General features: G+C 40.7%; 1 protein-coding gene across 2 annotated transcripts in view; it reads right to left on the reverse strand.

The window, feature by feature from the left end:
• Nucleotides 1-15148, reverse strand: part of LOC118106217 (SPRY domain-containing SOCS box protein 4) — a 46685-nt gene extending 31537 nt beyond the window's left edge. The window contains exons 1-2 of one of the 2 annotated variants that reach the window (XM_035154602.2): nucleotides 14833-15148; nucleotides 1171-1264 (exon numbers count right to left, since the gene is read on the reverse strand). The gene's annotated coding sequence lies outside the window, so the exon portion shown is untranslated. The remainder of the gene's footprint in view (nucleotides 1-1170; nucleotides 1265-14832) is intronic. The other variant, XM_035154604.2, reaches the window with a different exon arrangement.
• Nucleotides 15149-20851: the final 5703 nt, after the last annotated feature.

Raw genomic sequence — 20851 nt, forward strand, 5'->3', positions numbered from 1 at the left:
AAAGGGCTCTTCCCTGACCCACACCTCATTCTTCCACCAAGTTTTGTGGTCTTAAATCTACTAGATTTTTTTCTAATCTTAGTAACAAAATCCCAAAAGCATATGAAGCTAGTATTGCACATGGTAGAGCGCATTCCTCAGGCCCAATAGTCCACTTAAATTAGAACAAACCTTATTACTATGGCCACATTACATTTCTCAGCTACAAACCGGTGGTAGTTACAGGCTTCTAAACCTCTAGTTGTGGCCACATCTCGGCTGAAATAAAGCATACCTCCTATGAAGACACATTTAGATCCACTAGACACCGATTTATATTTGGATCTGCATTCCTACCCCCTACATATGTTTTAGTTTTTTTTAATCAAGAGTCAAACAATTTTTCAGAGAAATCAACCAAAATGTTCAAAGACACCTTATCTCGATACGTTAAAGGTGAAAAAAGAAATCCCTGGATCTGCACCAAAATTTTATGAGTTCTTTCCTGACCCATACGGCATCCTTCCCTCAAGTTTCCTGTTAATCTATCCAGTAGATTTAGCATAATCCTGCTAACCGACAGACAAATAAACACAGACAAAAATATAACCTCCTTGGCAAAGGTAACCATTTAAAATTCTGAAGCTTTCATTCTCACACAAATACAAAGACACGGCTCAACCTGCACCTGGGTCATGCTGCATTACAATTCTAAAGTTTGGCACTTAGGTTAGCGTTGTATGCTTCCACGGGTTGAAACCTTAGCCAAAACTCTCCAAGCCTGGCCTACATATCAGCTTCTTTTTTCTAGGACCTGATGAAATATTTAGCAACTGCTTTGGATCAGTTTCTCTGCGTCTACAGGTAACCCAAAACCAGTCTGATCAGGTTTCCACAGCAGGGTTCAGAATGTGAGGTAGATCAGGGAAATCAGTCAGATCTGTCCTCACATCATTTACCATCCACTACCTCTCATCACCTGTGGGACACTTCATTATCACTTTCCTTTGCTGTGGTCACTGTGTATTCAAGTCTTCACTGAATGAAGACAATCATCCTTCCGTCCACACCAATATCATTTAACACAATGTTTAGCTTTGACCGACTTCTGAAGCGTGAGTGTACATGGAAGAGCATGGCTGGAGTTTGTAATGTGGATGAGCACAGTTGGGTGTGGGATCGAAAGCTAACCTGTTAATCCATCTGAGTGCAGGTGTCTTGAGAAAAATGCATCTCTGTCGATTGAACAGTGTGCAGGTCACAGTATCAAAGCTCTGGGTGTTTCCTGTGGAGAAAAACAGCAAATGTTCGATCAGGACGATGCAGGGACACATGAGGAAGAGTTTTGTATTATTTAACTAGTTGAGTTAACCAGCTATTTTGAGAGATAGAGGCCAAGGAGCCTTAATGATCTCCAGCACTGAACACTCAACGGCACAATTAAAAACGATGCTCTGACATTATGTTTTGCATTATACATGTTAAGTGCCACTACAACTGGAGGTTGTTCTCCTGAGGAAACCTGTTTGTTTTGGTCCAGTTGAAATGCAGGCCAAAACGAAAACAACTCAAAATAGGAAAGTTACTAAGGAAGACAAGAAAAGAAGGAACAGAGAGACAAGGATGGGGGAGGGGCTCTGCACTTCTGAATATTCATGAGCCTGTGCAATCTTAATGTTCATCAAATTTTCAGATGACTTCTCTTCAAACATTAAAATGCCAGTGGGGGGCATCCCCCAGTCTGTCATTGGAAACTTTAGTTGGTGATAAGAAAAATTGATGCAACAATTCTCGTGGGTTCCGAGAACTGTGGAGTAAAAGTTGCTTTTGAGTCACTTGCATAAGCACACACACTACTCTACTAGATAATGTACACTCATAGTAGGGCTGGGAAATATTTTAATATCCGTCAATATCGATATACCTGCTGAATTCATATTCATGGTCCTGGATAAATGGGGCGTCACTTCCTCTGCAACAATGAAGTTAAAACACTGCGTTGAGTCAAAATCTGCAGGGAAGAACTTGTCTGCAGGAGTGTACGTGTGTCCTGACAGTGTGCGTCACGTTACGTCTTGTGTAGCAGGTTTAAACATGTGTCTCATAGCCTTCAAAGCACCTCAAACAAACAGTCAGTCCTGTACACGTCCTATTAACTTGAAATCGTGATGGTGTTTATTGTTAAAGTGTAAAGTGAGTGGGGGGGAGTGAGGAGGAAACAGACTCCGACAGAGACTCTGACACAGGACGACCGGACCTTTAATGAGCGTCTGTCCTGAAGCAGAGCTGGTTATAATTATTCAGCGGTGGAAAACCACTAAAACAATGAACGTGGCGGAAAACATTAATCGATTATGTTCAGTCACTCCATCAATGCAGAGTCGTCCACCTCTATGCAGGAGCCCAAACATTAGCATTTGTGCTGCTGCTCTTCCTACACTCTGCTTTGTGAGTCAACCTAACCTGACATGGCTGTAACTCTATTCCAGCCACATGATTGGTTCGGCGTGTCGCTATTATCATTGCCATTGGCTGTTCGTGTTGTCGGTCAAAACATGGATGGAATGAGTTCTATCGACCATGTCTTATATTTCCATAAAGGAAAAGTTTTATCGCGCTAATTATCTTAATCGTTTTATTACCACGCCCTATCTCATAGTAGAATATATGTAGGCTGCAAGTAAGGATGATGTATTCAAGTCCAGAGAGCATTTCAAACAGATGAGGCACAGAAGTGCTGCAGCAGCAGCGCTAACATTACCGCTGTGGTCCAACATCTCAAAACGCGTGTAAAAAAAATTCAGTCTCCCGAGTGAACATTTTTGAAGAGATAGCAGATTTTAAAACATGAGAAAAATTGTTTCAATGTAACTTCAACCACTATGGGGGATTTCAACTAAAACGATAAAAGACCTAGTTTGATGATATCCTAAAGCATCCTGGGAGATGCCTTCACCACCATTGCCACAACACCTACCTAAAACAAGTCAGGCACAACTCATGTTCATGGATGAGGTATGGTATTATAGTTATCGCAGAGACTGGCAAAGCCATGGGTAAAGCAATTACCCAATTAATGGCGACCAAAATAAAAAGTCCACTCACCTACAAATTTGAGTTTTCTCTGGGTTTGAAAATTGTTAAACACATTTTGAATAATGTAAGCACACAAGTCAACAATATAACACACAAAGTGATTAAAAAAACAATAACTCAATAGATTGAAAACATTTGCATGTATAGCCTAAGGGACAACTTTGATTTATGTGATCTGCCAGTCTTAAGTTCTTCTCTCTCACACACACACACACACACACACACACACACACACACACACACACACACACACACACACACACACACACACACACACACACACACACACACACACACACACACACACACACACACACACACACACACACACACACACACACACACACACACACACACACACACACACACACACACACACGATAATTATACTCTCAAATTATCAACTGGGGAATGTTTGGCAAAGAGAGCAGTGCTGGGCTTTTGCAGGGCTCGTTTGGATAAAAGTTGTAAAATTAATCCGTTATCAATGGGGCTTTGTGGATTCTCACGCTGATTAAATGAAACGCAGAACACCAAAGCATCAGCTCCTCAAAAACCCCTAAGGTATCGAGTTCATTAGGGAACTTTACGTAACATTAAAAAAAGTGTAAAATTTAACTAATGAAAGCGTACTGTCTATAATCCCAGGAGCACCCATGACAACATTTGTGTGGCAACAAACTATAGTTCAAATAGGATCTTTCTTCTTTTTTTTTTTAACTAAGATGTAAATATAATGGCTGTGAAAGTGATCCACTGTTTTAGATATGGTGACAACAGAGTGCAATCCAAATTACCACCCCGTGAAAAAAAACAAATACACATGTAGACTATTTCACGCGCGCAAACACACCTAACTACCTAATATCCAGGCCCTGATAGTGTGTGGTCTAACAAGACAGCAGGATGGCTTACACAGTAGTCTTCTCTCCAGTGCCCATCGCAACTTGTTTCCTCCCACTCTGCCCACACACATCCAGTGACAGTCAGTGAGCTGCTGTAGTGATCTGGCATGGAAACAAAAAAATCTGAATGTAGAAATCACCATACTAACAGATAACCACAGATGAAGTACTCCTCAGTATCGGTGTAGCTTTCTTTACAATAAACACTTTTATATCTTTAATTAAATACAACTAGTGCAGTGCCAGTTACAGACCTGCCTGTTTGGAATGGTCCGCTTGCTTGGCCTGTGGTATTGCAACTTTCTTTCTGAAACTTTAAAGTGACCTGCAGTAAATGAGCAGGTAAAGACCAACTGATGGACTCATCCCACCAGTGATCCACAAAGAGCTGTTCACCTGTTTATTTAAAGTTCGCTGAAGCTCAACTCATTATGCAGCACCCAGTTGCCATGTCTTGGATAGACCTCGTCATGATCGTCAACGTTACTTGCGTTGATTAGTCGCAGCTGCCGGATCACGTGTCCAAATCACACCAAATTCAACACTGCACTTCCTTGGGCCTTTAGCAATACACATGCCAAGTGTGAAGCCGATTCAATTAATGGTTCTTGAGATATGTATTCCACAGTCAGACAGAGATTTCTTGAATAAGCAGATATTAAAAGATAAGATAGATAAGGTTAAGTAAGGTTAAGTAAGGTCAAATAAAAAATGTTTGGGTAATTCATGACTTTCCACCTAATATTCATGAGTAGTTAACCCCAAGCAGCCAGTATGCGCCATTAGAAGTGCTCGTCAGATGGTCAAATAGCTATTGTAGAATGTGTGCCATCAAACGATATCATCTCCTCTTTACAATGGTCAGTTTATCCCCCCGTCTTCCAGTGTGACCAACTGCAACAGGCATAAAACATTTTGCCTTCCGGTGTGAGCAACACACATGCACATTCTAATGGTCCATTTTGCTTAGGAATCTTTCTGAGTGAAAAAATACTGAAGTATTTAAGCTGCCTCCCTATATATTAGCTGTTCAAATTCTCTAAAGGATAAGGAAAGGAGCTGCACTGCTTCCTAACTTATCTCCTTTAGCATAGGACACATTGGACCATCCTTTATGAAAGGAAATGACAACATGCCGCCCCACAGTTCTTAGCGGCAGCCATATTTAAAGCAGCCCAACCTCATAGTCACACCTGGACACACCCTCGGATATACAAAAACAAACAGCCGTTTTATTCTCATGACATGTCCAGACCTGATGTGAATCCTCACATGATCGGCTGAGCTCCTGACTTCTTCTGTCACATCTGTCCAGTCAGTCAGTGAACAACAAGCAGAGTGAACTTATATTGCCTTATAGACATAATTAGAATCAAATTTGAATATGAAAGTTATTTAAACCCCCTGACTGTGGAATGGACAATAGCGTACAGCTATTAAGTAGAATCGGCTGTACTGCCAATACAACTCTGCTTTGCCTTGTCGTTTTATTATCCACTGTTATGGAAAAGGATAATCGGTTGGCGGAAAAAGAGGTGCAATTCCAATTTAGCCCACAGACACTTGGGAGTGCAGTTCAACATGTTCAACACGATGAAAAAAAAAGGGGCCAGCTGAGCTGGAAGAAGATGTCCCATCAGTGACAGAGGAGTAGAGAGGGGGATTATGAACAGCAGCTTTTAATCATTTGACATTTTTAATGATGGTTAGAGGGAAGAGGGGGTGAACCATTTATCAGGAGGAGGCCCTTGGGAGACTACAGCCCTCAATCATTTCTGCCTCATCTACCTTCTCTTCTTCCAAGTGTGTTTCAATCCACACACATTCTCCAGCATCCAATCACATCTACTGTCTGAAGCTGTTGTATTTGGGCCCAGGTTTAAACATCTGCCAACAGAAAAGCCATTAAATTGCACAATAAAGACTTCAGTTGGATGTAAATAAAGCAGCAATAGGATAAAACTGATTTATGTAGAAACCATCAAAAAACACAGCATGAATTTGTTCTGGATCCATCCCTTTTCTGCGCTACTTTGAATCCTATCCAATCCACAGGTTGTTATTCTGATTACTGTGTTTTTATACAAGCCTGTCTTTTAAAAACAGCAGCAGGTGTTCCAAGTGGCAATGGTTTGTTATGGCGTGTGATATTATTTTAGAACTTCAATACCAAATAGGAGTTTTCATGTGAAGCAGCAATCACCAACTCATTTCATCCTCTGAAGGAAAAATTGAAGTGGCCAAACGGCAGACAGAGACCTGTGAGCCCCTATGTTATGCTGATGGGGGCCTCATGCTTATGCTTTCTTGGTAAGAGGTCCTGCAATATACATAGTTTTGTTTTTAAAGAGGACAAATTTGCAAGAGGCATCAATACACTTAATTCACTGTAAAGAAATTGGTCACCAGTCTCAAAAAAAACAGCCAAAATCGCATAGTTTACAGCCTTGAGTCCTGTCTGTAACCTGCACTCTCAGTGGAGAAAGATGGACAGGAAGTGCCTCATTCCCTGACCTATTTCCTCCATTAAATCAGCCAATTAGCAGCACTTTTTGACAGTGCAACTGATCTGCTGAAAAATGACTTGACAGACTCAAAGTAGGCCACAGGATGGTTCTGATGACATGGAGCTTAACTTGGAGGCCCGTTAGCTCATCATAAGTGCCATGTCATTTGAGCAGATGATTTAGCTCAATGTGCCGGAGCAGTGCTTGTGGCCTCATCTACCTGAGGTGAACCTAAGTCATTAGCCCCAGTCAAACATGGTGTTAATTAATTTGGATAATTAATGGGTGGCTGTGCTCAAGAATTTAACTCGAGTTCTACTGAAAAATTGTAAACAAGATATGTAAATTATGGAAAAACAGCAGTGTGAAAACTGCACCTCAACACCACCGTTCCAATAACCCTGAAACACTCAAACTCAAGGACATTTGTTTGTCTCTTTAGGTATGTTTAGATCAAACACAAAGCTACTGCGGCCAAAGTCAAGAGTAACAAAATACGTAATTTTGCTTTGTATTTTGTCTGAAAGCACCATTGTACTGTCCATAAAGATAGACAAAATGACTAAAACAATCTAGTGGCTGGCTGCAGTATAGGTCATAAACTCCACTTCTCCCGAAGGGGAGACGCTAGCCCTAAGAGAACCCAGAGCAATAGACAGTGGCTGGCGGGGGATGAAAGGCGTTTAGAGGGGGCTCTTTTCAACACAAAAGTAATAAATCTTTTTCCACTTACTATCTCAAATGGATTGCAGATGGGATATTTATGCAAGCCCCACAATCATTTTTACATTAAAAAGATTTGAGTCAAGTTACCATTCTAACAAAATTATCATGCACAGCAAAAACATTCAAGCATAAAGTAACACTTTACTTCATTTTAACAGCAAAGCATTGTATTCAGTTTAGGGGTGCAACGATTAATCGACAAAAATCGATGACAAAAATAGTCGCCGACGAATTTAATAGCCGATGATTCGTTGGTTACGTCATAGCGCACGTTTTTCGTGCCGTGCAGCTGAACTAAACGTTGTTTTACATCTCACTCCCTTCCTATCTCTGAAAGTCGCGCATGTGCAATAGCGGTAAAACATAGACCAATGGCGGCGTCCGTTGCAACACCATCGCGTACCAGAAAGTCAAAAGTATGGGAGAATTTCACCCTTAACATAGCCCGAAAAAAAACTGCAAAATTTGTAAGGCGGACCTAGCTTTCCATGGAAGCAGGACACGAGCATTTGAAGAGGCACGTTTGACATCGTAACGTAGATGGTGCAAACTCGCCTCGGTAAGAGCCTGTTATCTAGCTTGCTATATAAGCGTATATACCTGTGTGTAGGATTCTAGAATCCATTACAAAAATATGGTTTAAACTTTTTTTTTAAACAAGTTTAAAAGCGTAATGTTATCATATTGCCTGACAAACGTCTTTTTTAAAATCACGATTATGCAGTCCGAAGAAGACTGTAGTTTTGTTTGATGTTTTTATTGCTGCTACTTTCCCTGTCCTTTTGTTTACAGAAAAAATGGATACTTGATTTTTAATTTATTTTTAGTATCGGCACTTGGCCTGTTCTTGGTTCACAGGAAAAAGGGAAACTTCAATTTAAATAAACAATTATATTAGCACTTTGCCTGTCCTCGGTTTTAAATGGACAAAAACTAGATTTCTCTTTGTTTTTGTATCAATAGTAGCCTAATATGCAGCAAAGTTTATTAAAAGACATTTTTGAATGAAATATCAATCTTTATTTTCAGTCATCACATGCCACGAACAACCTCAAGCTAAATTTAAAAGCTGATTGCTAAATAAGAGCAATTGAGAATTTGTGTGATTCATAATCCGATTAGTCGATTAATCGTTTCAATAATCGATAGATTAATCGACTATCAGAATAGTCGTGAGTTGCAGCCCTAATTCAGTAACTAAAACACTCCTTCTGATATTACTCTGCCCCAGTACATTGAGGGGCAGAGGATGTCTGGTATTAAACATTTAAAAGAGGGAACTTTATGCTTCCAGGTCAGGCTCTACCTCTGTTTTTAAACAGAGCTGAATACGCCTGGGTCTTCTATGTACAGAGTAATACACCATCAATTCAGAGACCATCGAAACCATGGAGTTTAGGCCCAAATAAAAGCAAAAGAAATCTTGTTTTTATTTCCACATATATCGTGAATACAAATATGAATCATAATCCCAATCATATGAATTATAGCCATCCACCATGTCCACTAAAGTACTGGAACAACAACAGATTTTGAGTTCAATGTTTGAGGCTTCAAACCTAAACGTCTCAGAATTTTTCAATAACTTTGGTCTAATAATTAGGTTAAAATTATTCAATATGCTGCAAATAGTAGATTTGAGTTTGTTTATAATAAATTTAGGCTGATAAAGAGTGCCTTCAGTCCACTGTGACCTACATGATAATAAAAGGGAAATGTGCATTATTCTCTTTTCCCGACAACCAATCAATTGTTTGAAAAAATATTTCATCGACCAAGATTTTCTTTGGTTTACTACAGACCTACTGTTAACTCCGCCACCACTACCCTCTACCAGCTATTGATCACTCAGCATTTCCACCGATCTCTTCAATCTCTCCTTCTCCATAAATGCCATGTGAGTCACTCACTCGTCAGCTTACCGTCCAGATTTTCCATCTATAACAATCAATGTCATCACTGCTTTTATTGTCAGTTGTACCATGAAAGCTCCTTTCATTGACAGGAGTTTGTCACAGAGGTTCAGTGTGGTGGTATAAAAGCATTGAGTTGAACGCTTCTTACAGGAGAAACGGTTTACTTCTCATCCTTCGCAGATGTGAAAGACAAAACAGGACCAGTAACTTGTGTTACATCCCTCTCGTTACTGCGAGGAACACCCATCATCAGTGAAAATCCCATCTTCAGCACCCATCACTCCCCCTGCAGCGACAGGCAGAACTGGCAAACATGGGCAGTATCCTACTCTTTTGTAATCAAGCACACCATGCCTAGAGGAGGACAACGATGAGTGGGAGTTGGTAGATCTGCGCAATTAATTGTTTTTGATCGGTGACCTTGATTCACACCCTTCTTCAATCTCATTTTTAGATGACAACAATTAAAAAGAGAGATTCGCTGCATCAATCTAAGCACTCCCTTCTCTGCCAGCGCTTCACAAAAAATGAGATCTGTGAACACCACATGATAAACTATATACAAGACAGAAAATATCTGAGAACACACCCAATGTGTGCGTGTGTCTGTCATTGTGAACTAAAAACAAAAACCTGATTTAATACTGATTCACATTTTGGGTTTGCAAATGATTTTTTTTTTTTGCTGGTAAAAAGGTTTTTATCTAATCAATCCAGACCGAGTCTGAGACCAGTGGCAATGTGCTGCTAACATACTGCTAACGGGGGGTGTTGTGCCTCGTTCACAACACAATTTCAGCCCAATTTTCCACTTGTCTATAGTGTCGCACGGTATAGTGATACTAGAAAGGTATCGCGATACCCAGTCATTAAAACGATGCGATACCTAATTTTACTAGTATCAGTATTTTATGAATGACACCCGGGGAACACCGAATGCGGAAAATCTGTCCACGTACAGCTGGGTGTCGCGATTGTCAGTTCACACTGGCTGCTGATCAGCCTTGGTTCTGCTGGAGGTGCTACTGCCGCGTTATGTGTTTAAACAGGGTTTATACTGAAAATGACCATAAACGTGTGGGTGAGTGTGTGTGAGAGAGGGAGAAGGAGTGAGATAGAGACTACTGCCCATGACTTGAAGTTCTTTACGTTAACATTTAATATAACTACAGCCTTCCTGAGGTTGCTGGTATAACTACAGTATTCCTTGTTTAAAAGTAGTCATGTGTACTCAAATAAATACCAGTACTACACACTATGAAGCCGCGTATTTTCCTCTCCTGCAAATATTTCACTATAAAAACCTTTTATAAACAAATGAATAGATTAAGTCAACAAAAAAAAACGATGTCGTGCTTTTATTTTTGAAAGAATAAATTACTAGACAATAAAAATATAGGCCCTTGTAAAGCGCTGTTAAATGTCCAGTATGCCGGGAGCATGACTTTGCGCATTTGGTTCTGTATAGGTGACAGGAAACATGGGGTGTGTTAGCACCGTGGATTGACTTAACAAACCACACGGTTTTAAACTTCCCTTTAAGGAGAGCGCGCATTGCACAACAGTGTCGTGTAATTTGGTGAGGACTGACTGCGCGAGTCTCAGAGAAAGAGAGAAGGGGGCCGTCACAATGTAAATCTGTAAACTGTCAAATTAATGTTATTTCTGAGGATAAACTTACTAACAGTTTTGTACTTTCATCCTTCCCTTTAAATAGGTTTGTTATGAAATTAGATAATTATTTGAAACATCTCAATCTCTGCCTGTTTCCAGATGGGACAGGTGCATCCTGTCCCCAAAATATCAGATGTGCACAAAAATAGGTGCATATGTTTTAATTGCAAATGTTACAACAGTGTGTGTTTGTCTAACTAAAGCTCATTATAGAGGCTACATCATGTGAGTGAAACGTTTCATCTCTCATCCAAGAGGCGTCTTTACTTCAGTTCCACAAGTCTTGTTAGTAAAGAACAGATTCATATTTCGTGGACCAGAGTTATTTATATCCTTCCCAGGGGTTATGTCGTGGCCATGTTATATATTCTTTCCCAAATGTGACCGGGGGGCTCCATAACTTAGAGATTTTTTACCTGTTCCTTTTAGCCTGGATAATGTGTTTGTTCTCCTATTTTTCTACGTAGCAGTTTGCTCCTCATTTGTGAAATATGTGTCAGTTCACTTGTCCATGTCGGTGATTTCACATATGCAGTAAACACTGCCCATTTGATGTGCATGCGCTCAGAAATTGAGGCAAACCTGGGTTGACTTACTGAGTTGATTACCAGATTTGTGTGACTGCTTAGCCAGACATTGTTTGTCTGGTTAAGTTCACCTGGATATAGGAAAACGATAACCATGGGTATGTTGAACTTGCTTTGTAGTACAGACACCAGGACATCATGATGCTACATGGAAATGAAAATGACTGACTGAATTTTTTTACCCATTGTTTCTCATCACACTGTCGTGCGTCATAGGGCCAAACTATGAAGTTTAAAATTTTAAAATAAATTTTTAAAAAGTACCAAAGTACGGCTGCAGCTCTCAAAACAACTACTCTCAACAACTAACACATTCTAAATCATTTCTATGATCTTAAAGAACACCTAAACATGAGTGGCACAGATTTTCGGATCAAGGTGAGCCACTCTAGTGATTAGTCTCTATTACACCATACACAAACAGCCACATGGCACCGCTGGCCTTTCAAAATGACCTGCTGTCTCGTAAAACCCAGACGAAGCAACGCTCAGCACCAGACTGCTTTTAATGGGATTTCACAACATTAACATTGTACTAAGTCAGCATGAGCGCCCCTCTGCTGGAACAGCCTCAGCTCTGGCTGTGTGTGCATGTGTACCTTTATGCACGAGCACGAGTGAGAGACAGTGTGAGATGGTGGGGAGCAACTGGACACAGTGTATACAAGGTGGACATTGCAGACAAGCTTAGACTTCAAGGAATCTACCAAGATATAACTGGAGTATGGAGATCCTAAGACAGACAAAATAGAAAATTTCTACCTCCGTAAACTTGCTTCAATTCATCAGTTGCATTTCATTTATATCAGACGGACCAAAAGTAAGAACAGCCAGGTGGGAAAGAGCTTTCAAGTCATCCTCTTAGGACAGTGGTCGCCAACCAGTCGATCTCTAAAACCTTCCCTGTCGATCCCCAAACACTCATTTTGTTTAAAAAGGGTTTTTTTAAATTGTGAAATGTTTGCAGGAGCAGAAGATGCACAGCTTCATACTGTTTAGTACTGATATTTATTTGAGTACAAGGGACTACTTTCATTAAAGGAAATAGTCTTATTTATGGCCATATTCAAGGAAAAGCCTATATGTGAATTGATATGAATGTGAATATTGTGCATTGAATAGATAAAGTTGCACAACTGCCTTTGTGTATATTTATGCTCCTCCATTAAGCCTTTAACAGAAATTGCAAAAATAATAAATATGACCCTCCTAAATGGGTTTTTGGAAGATATCAGGGTGGTAGATCTCATCTTACGTTTGGTATTAACAGGTTTGTGACCACTGTCTTGGGAGATAAACAATTATTTGATCACTCTGCCAAACAAGGCAATTCATATAATAATTTCATCTACATTGATTATTTTTGGGGCATTGTCTTTTTTTCAAAAACTTGTGTGAAAAATGAGAATCAGTATGTTACTGTACTTTTTAAGTCTCTAAATCCTGTTGCAGTATCATGATCAGTAAGCCTATAGCAGCCTACATGGGTCATAAGTGCCACATTTTCTGTATCTTTTACCCTTTGAATATTTGGAAGGGGAATTTTTTTTTTTTTATTGACAGACAATTTGTTACACATTCTCTTATGATTTCCATTTACAAACCCAAAATGAAACAATTGATTATTTTATGTGTAGCTCGGATTATATAAAAAAATGTTGAAACAGGAGAATATGAGTGGAAAGAGAATATAACCTGTTTTTTTTTCTCTCAGCAAGTTTTACAGCAGGAAATCAAAATGTAAGGTAGCCTTTTTATTTCTCAGGTTGCATTACACCTCTCAGTTGTGTTACAATAGACATGCACATGCACGTCAATTACTGGGTTGCAATTAGCTGAAATCTGTGACATTGGTTGTGTAAACTCAAAGCACCAATAACCAATGCATTTTCATTTTGCTTGCTTGTGGAGGCTGGGCGAATTAAACATGAACTCCACTGTTGACTTCTGAATGCTGTGAAGCCTGGCGTGTTTATGCCACCCACCCATGCTGTAACACGGAGGTTAACAGATGTCACGTCGGTCACAGGGTCAAACCCCAGATGGTAGGAAATGGGAGTGCAGGGGTCAATTGTTCTTAAATGGTGGAAGCATATGAGCACACGTTCAATGGTATAAGCAAGCTAATTAACATTCAAACAATTTTTAATTACCGACTAAAAGAAACTGATTACGTGTTAAAAGATTGTGGTTTTTTCTTTATCACACTCGCAGCTGAGAACAAGAGCAACCATCACAACAGTCAGCCGAGCTTCCAGCTATGATCAGCCTCACCAGTTCTCCATCTCACCATCTGCTGTGGTCCACCCACACACTTCTCTCACAACACTTGATATGGACAGTGGCCTGCCAATGCCCAGGAGGGCAAAGCAGATGGCGTGGTTACAGGCAAAACATTTAGCCTTTGAATAGCAGGAAAACCTCAAATCAAATGGGCACTGAATGAAGTCAAATAACGCTGTGGGGATATTAGGCTGCCTTGTTTGCTTCCCTGGAATACTGTCAGCCTCTGCTTAGTCAGAGGTAAGAATAAGAGACCAACTACTTCTACAGAGTTCAAAACTCCACAAAATATGCTCAAAACAAAAACTACTGGCAAGAGAACCACATTGACTGATGTGCACTTTTAAAGCAAACATAAGAGATGGCTCAAAAGAGTAATCGATGCATGAAGACATGAATGAAAGTGTTCCTGAAGGCAGCTATACCTATTGCCACAACAGATATTAGGGATATTGGAAAATAAAACAACATCAGTAATTACCCCCATACAATTTTTGTAAAGTAAAAGTATTATTCTAGTTTGTTATTCTGTGACCATAAACAAGAGTTTAAAATCCCAACCTTCACCCAGGAGTAAACATCTGTCAAAGCTTAGGAAATAATGATAATAATGAGTCATTTATCATTATAATTATGGACATCGAGTGATATGGACATCTCCCACAAATGGAGAAAACCCGTCACTTCTATCAGCCGTATTGTCATGTTGTATCATTTAACAGAATTAAATATTTGTTCAATGGGTCAATGACTTTCTAACAACCTCTTAGCTGCTTATTTACTGCGTGACTAGACAAGTCAATTCGTTTGAAACAAGTAAAACAAGCAACCACCTTTGATTGCAACATGCCGGAATTTTCAATGGACTCGAAATAGTAAAAATGTCATGTGTTGAGTTTTTCTGTGCTCGTCTCTGTTTCAACCGGCAGAAGAAGCACTAGAACGGCTACATGTCTGAAGGAGTTCGGGAGCCGCGCTGTTCTGCAGCCGCTGCCTCGGAGGAGAAGCAGGAGAAAGTTTGCGGGAGAAGTTTTTCAGTTTCACGACACATACAGCGACAGACAAACACCGGAGTCACGACGCGTTCACTGATGGGTTCGACACATCATCACGGTGTGAAGAAAGCGGGTTTCAAAACAAACGACAAAGACAAACTCACCGTGCGACACCTTCCAGTCCGCCCGTCCACGACCTGGAGAAAAGCGACCCGAGGAGAAAATACCTCCGCGACGCCAAGTTTCCTCTTCCCCTCCGCAAAAGACACGACCGGTCGCGAGTGAAAAAGTGCGACTCCCGGTGAGAGTGAGAGGTGGCGCGGAGACAAAGGGCGAGAAACGTGTCCGCGAAGTCGACGCCTGCGTGAGAAGACGCTTCAAAGGCAGCGGGAGGGTTTCTTCCTTTGTTCCTGCCGTGGCCGCAGCCTGTTCCGTGGGTCTGATCACCGTTCATGTGTCCCCGACTGCCGCTGATTGGCTGCAGCGCCGGGATCAGGCAAAGGTGACTGGAGTCAAGCTGGCGATAATATCAACGCGTCTTCCCACCATCACCTCCAGCAGGAAACACCGTTTATAAAAACACACCTTTCTGTTTAGTCTTCTAGTGTCCAACAGCTGCACCGCAATTTATTTAGCGACCGCGCAGATGTCGTTCAGTTTGTTTTATGTTGCTGTAAGGTTATTTTTCTCGGACACGACAGGTTCTGTGCTTTTATTTTGTACCGTGACCACACTTCCTGTTCAACTGCCCCTTACAGCAGGTCTTGACGCAGGGTGGAGGCCACTTCATGCCAAACATAGTTTTATCCTGAGCATAATCACCGTCTGTCTCATTTATATGCACTTGTGTAACGTTAAGGTTCAGATTTTTAAAAAGGACATTATTTCCCATTTCTACTCAGACACTCTTACTCGTTTTATTGTCGTTTTAACAAAATATACATTGTCATATACTTTATACAAATAGAACGGCGCTCTGCCCAGCAGTCCCCTTATGAAACCACATTTAAATTCACTAGATCCGGATTTTTATTTGGATCTGCATCAAATTAGATGTCCCCTAAACATGCCTGATTTTATTTCCACAAGATCCAATAATTCTTCTCTGAGAAATCAAGGAAATGCTTAAAAAATACTGTCTGACCTATCGCGTAATGTTAAAGAAAGCAAAAAAGAATTCCTTGATACGCCCAGGGGCCAAGATTTTATGGCAGAAATTCAATGGTTTTTTTCTTGGGTGATGACCTGTATATACAGTCTATGGTGATGACCAACCCCTCCACACAATCTAATGGAGGTCAGTTGTGTAGGTTTTTGCGTTATCCTTCTAACAGACAAACAAACAAACACAGATTGACCTCCTTAGCGGAAGTAAATATACTTTGTTATACACTTAATCCAATTTTCTTCACCTCACCAATAGCAATATCTCCCGCAGGTTTCAACATGAGTAAGCAGAATGAGAGTAATAAAGAAGAATGAAATTAGGCTCATTGCGAAAACTAGACCATTTGCTCCCTGAGCAACCAGCCTCAAGTCAAATCCAAAGAGAACCGCAGATTTGAAGTTGATGGGTTTAACTCAGCAGAGATCAGTTGCCTTGTCAGTATGAAACACAATTGATTTTCTTTGCTGCTCTGCAGTTGAATCATTTAAAGAATATTTTGACATTTTGGGAAATGCGTTGTTTCACTTTCCTGCTGAAAGTTAAATGAGAATATTAAAAACGTTGTCATGTCTGTCTGTTGAGGGGATAGTTAGTTTTAACTTTGCATAAAGACTGGAAAGGGCCAAACATCTGGCCCGGTTTGGTCCAAAGGTGGTGGAAAAAAAGGCTGTCTTCCAGCACGGCTAATTAACACATTATATCGTATATAGGTTGTGTTATCCGAACAAAAGGGTAAAAACAACTAGTTGTGGGTTTATAATGGATAACGCACCAGACAGAAAGTTACTGGTACTGGCCAAGAAATATGCTAATGCAGCACATGACCCATAAAGCCTCAACTTGTCATTTTTGACTTTGGTTTTATGAATAAAACAGCCACTAGGTGGAGATCCACATGCTTTGTCTTCACTTTCGGGTAGTACCGGTAGTCATGTCGACCATCTTTATGTCGCTGGTCCTGGCATTAAATCAGCAAGTGAGGCACATAATATAACAAAAATTAAATCATGAGTTGTAAGTTGTTTCCACCCTTTTTCCAGTGTTTGTGCTAAGCTAAGCTAACTAGCTCACTGGATGTATACATATATGTACTTCATATTTAAATACAGATATGAGAGAAGTGTTGATCTTCTCATCTAAACCTCAGCAAGAGTGCAGACAAGTGTTTTCCCAAAATGTTGAAATCTTTCTGTATATACCTCTCCTGGTAAATGTTACTGCAGAGAGTGAAATGTCTGTTACTCATCAAGTCAGAAAGTCGAGACAGAGGCAGTTTTGACTGAAAATGACTCAGAGATCCCATGCTGTGTGTCCCTGCAATGGATTTGTATTGGTATAGGTTACTGTCTATGAATTGGGCTGCGTGTGAGTGTGTGTATGCGTGTGAGTCCTGTCTTCCTGCAGTCGACTTCAGACAAAGCTGCTCTTCTCACCAGCATGACTGAATCCTCCCCAAGTTCCACGACACTCTTAGAATCAGATGTTTTTATCCTCTGTCTTTCATTATGTCCTCTCCCCTGTATCTACTCTTCTTTATGTCCCTTTTCCTTTCAGTTTTCATTTCCCTGGCTGCCTGTCTCTATCCAGTCCTCTCATGTCATGTCTTCATCCTGTGGGTCTGTCTCTCTCTGGACTGGGCTGTTGAGCTGGCACTAACTGGATAGTGTACAGACAGTCAAACAATGTCGCTGAATCACCATGAGGGCTTCTGCTTGTTAGGAAATAGAGGGGAGTAGTTTGTCTAGACTTGGACAAACTTCCAATCACTTTGCCTCCCATCTGTAGATGATGTGTGAGAGTGTGTGCACGCACGTGTGAGTGTGTACTTGTACATATATCTTTGTGAAGACAATTTTTTTGCATAGACATATAGACCCATAAGGACACGGGACCAGTGAACCTCATGGGGACAAAAGTCTGGTCCAAATGAATCGTAATTTCTGACTTTCCTGATTAGGGTTAGGGGTAAAGGTTTGGTTTGACTTTTTGAGGGTTAGGACTTTGTTTTAGGGTTGGGTTTAGAATTAGGTTTGGGTTAGGGTAAAGATTATGGTAAGGATTAGGCATTTAGTTGTGATGGGTAAGGTTAGGGTATGGGACTGGGAATGCATTATGCCAGTGAATGTCCTTGTAAAGATAGAAATAAAAGGTTTTGTGTGTGTGTGTGTGTGTGTGTGTGTGTGTGTGTGTGTGTGTGTGTGTGTGTGTGTGTGTGTGTGTGTGTGTGTGTGTGTGTGTGTGTGACAGACAGACAGATGTCCCTGAATTCACCCCAGCTTGTGTGCTCGTCACAGCCAACCATAGTGGGCGGTGGGTTCAAACAGTTAGATATGATCATGTGTTTGATATCGTCTATCATGTGTGTTGATACCATCCCCTCTGTCCATTGAATATGAAGCTGGAGCCGGTAGTTAGATAGCTTAGCTTAGCATGAAGGCTCGGAGCGGGAGAAAATAGCTAGCATGGCTCTGTCCAAACAAAAATACACCAGTCTACCACCATAGCTCATAAATAATTGACTCATGCTTTGTGTCGTTTTCCACCATGTGCGAGAACTGGTTGCCCAAGTCTGGAACTGAGCTGCTCACGAATCCCAGCCACAGAGTATTTCATCCGCCTCTAGAGCTGAAGCTGACAGACCTGCTGCTCTGCACAGACTGCTCTGTGTGAAGTCGAGCCAGTCGGTGACTCACCTGCAGGACACGGTCTCCAGGCACCACTGAGAACCTCCAAATACTGGTGGAGGTAAGGACAAGCTACTGCACAACACAATGTGGACAAACAGAGTCTTCAAGGGTGTAGAGGGACAGAGATTTCAGACAAATGTATGCAGTTCTCTGGTTAACTTGATTCTAAATTTCGCTTTGACAGAACTATAATTAAAAGACCCCATCATATGAAGGATACAAATGGAAAAATTGATATTTTCTAATTCTACATAAAAACATCGATCTCAAACATCAACTGAATTGAAAAGGCATTCCACTTTACGCATTAAAAAAGGTTTACTTTTCACATACTGTACAAAATATCTTCCTTGTCTCTGAAGAGAGTTCTTTAAGCTGAGTATATGTAACTTGTGAAGCAGCAACACATTCTTGATTTGATCAAAGGTTAAATTATGATGCCCCTGCTCCGTTGAATGTTGACTACAGACTCTATAACGATGGAGGACACGTCTCCACTTCCTCCCACTATCCAGAAATGAAACCAAAATATACCAAATACTGACGCTTCCATCTTGTACATTGGCAGCCAGAGTCTGCGCAGTAGCCGATACACGTGCTCGACTAATCGCGAGTCAGTCATTTTTATAGCCTCAAATAATTAATTAATACATTCTACACTTTTGCTCCTGATGTAATCTGTTTTAGTATTTAAAACGATCCCTTCTTGTCAGTCGTGGCCACATCGCTAATGTTTCTAGCTAAGCTAACAAATCTAGCTTTATCACAGGGAAATGGTAGATAGTTATTCTTTACCATCCACAATGTGACAAATTTCCAAGGGAAAGCATGTGGGTGTAAAATTAAATCCATTCCTTATGGACTGCTCAAAAATGGGCTCAGGTAAATGGATACAGGACTGTTGGCTACCACCTACACCACCCTCACATGTGCTACAGCGTGAGGGAGAAAATACTCATTCAGAGCACAGCTACTGTCATTTCTCTGCTGACTGAGACCCAAACACACCTCTGACCCATGATATCCTACTGCTAGCTAAAACCTGTTAGCTCATGTGTGGATGATTGTGATTAACTAGTTAGCCTAAATCACACTTGATTAGATACAACAATGTCCCAGGGTTGAAGATGAGTCGTAAAAAAAGGATTTTGTTTGACAGGAAGAGAAAAGAAATGGATTTAAAGCACTCACACTTTAATTAATTATTTAGCATATATTAGGTTCAGTTGAGGGGGTAACTGAACAAGTAACATATGGACAAAGGATTAAAAAACAGTTTTTTCTGCCAGTTTTTTCTGCCAGGACGCATTCACAATTTGTGAACGCGTAAATATCAATATTCTCGATAACACACAGCCACCGCTGTCGTCTCCTAGTGCCACAAACTCTGTAAACATCTTTGTCCATGTCTTCTACATGTATGACACCGCTTTGTCTTTTTGTTTTTATCATTTTTGCGTCTTTTGCGTGTTAGAAGCATCATCAACACCCCCCAGACTTTATACTAGGAGGCTAGGTGGAGAAAGTCCGCAGATAATCCGGAGGCTCTCACTCGGACATTTGGGTCTTCGGAGTTCAGTGCACGTCTGACACCAGCTAAAGTAATCCTCATGATGTCAACAGACTTCAATTGTTCAAGTCTGGAAATCGTTATAGAAATGTTAATAAATTGCTTTATGACAAATGTAGTGCCACTGCTTCTTCAATTTTGACCATTGCTTTTCCAAACCTCTCTCTTGTGAATCCACACACATGATGAACATGTAATGTTAAATTGCTGGAACAGTTACCTGCTGTGAGAGGAATCAGTGGAAATTAGAAAGCATGTGCCAAAGCAATAGACAACAGTAAGAAAGTGGATGAGAACCTTGATTTGTATGTAAAGATGGAAAAGAACAAGACATTTATTCTTTCAGATAATATTAGTGCCCAAATTCCTTGATTTTCGATTAAACCAGACAAACAGTAAAATACCACAACACAGAAGTGTCCATCAGAGCTGAAGTAAATAAAAAACAGCGACAGTCTGTCTTTCTTTCCTCTCCACTCCCTCCGCAGTTCAGAGGCAAACAAGGTGCCAGTCATTACACCCCACTGCTGTCGTTTCACAGTGTGTCCCCAAAGCTCAATTTAGCGAGGCACAAGCAACACCCAGAGGCACTTTGTATTATTATGGAGAACACCGGCGCTCTGTGGCAGATTGTCGAGTATGTTGTGTTGAACACATTCCTCCGTCCTTTCAGCCTGACAGAAAATAAATACATGTTGTGTTCTGTGAGTCAGCCCGGTCCTGCTGGGGCTAATGTGATGATGTGATGCTGTTGTGCA

This window comes from Hippoglossus stenolepis, chromosome 4 (assembly GCF_022539355.2).
Source record: "Hippoglossus stenolepis isolate QCI-W04-F060 chromosome 4, HSTE1.2, whole genome shotgun sequence".
Lineage (NCBI taxonomy): Eukaryota > Metazoa > Chordata > Actinopteri > Pleuronectiformes > Pleuronectidae > Hippoglossus > Hippoglossus stenolepis.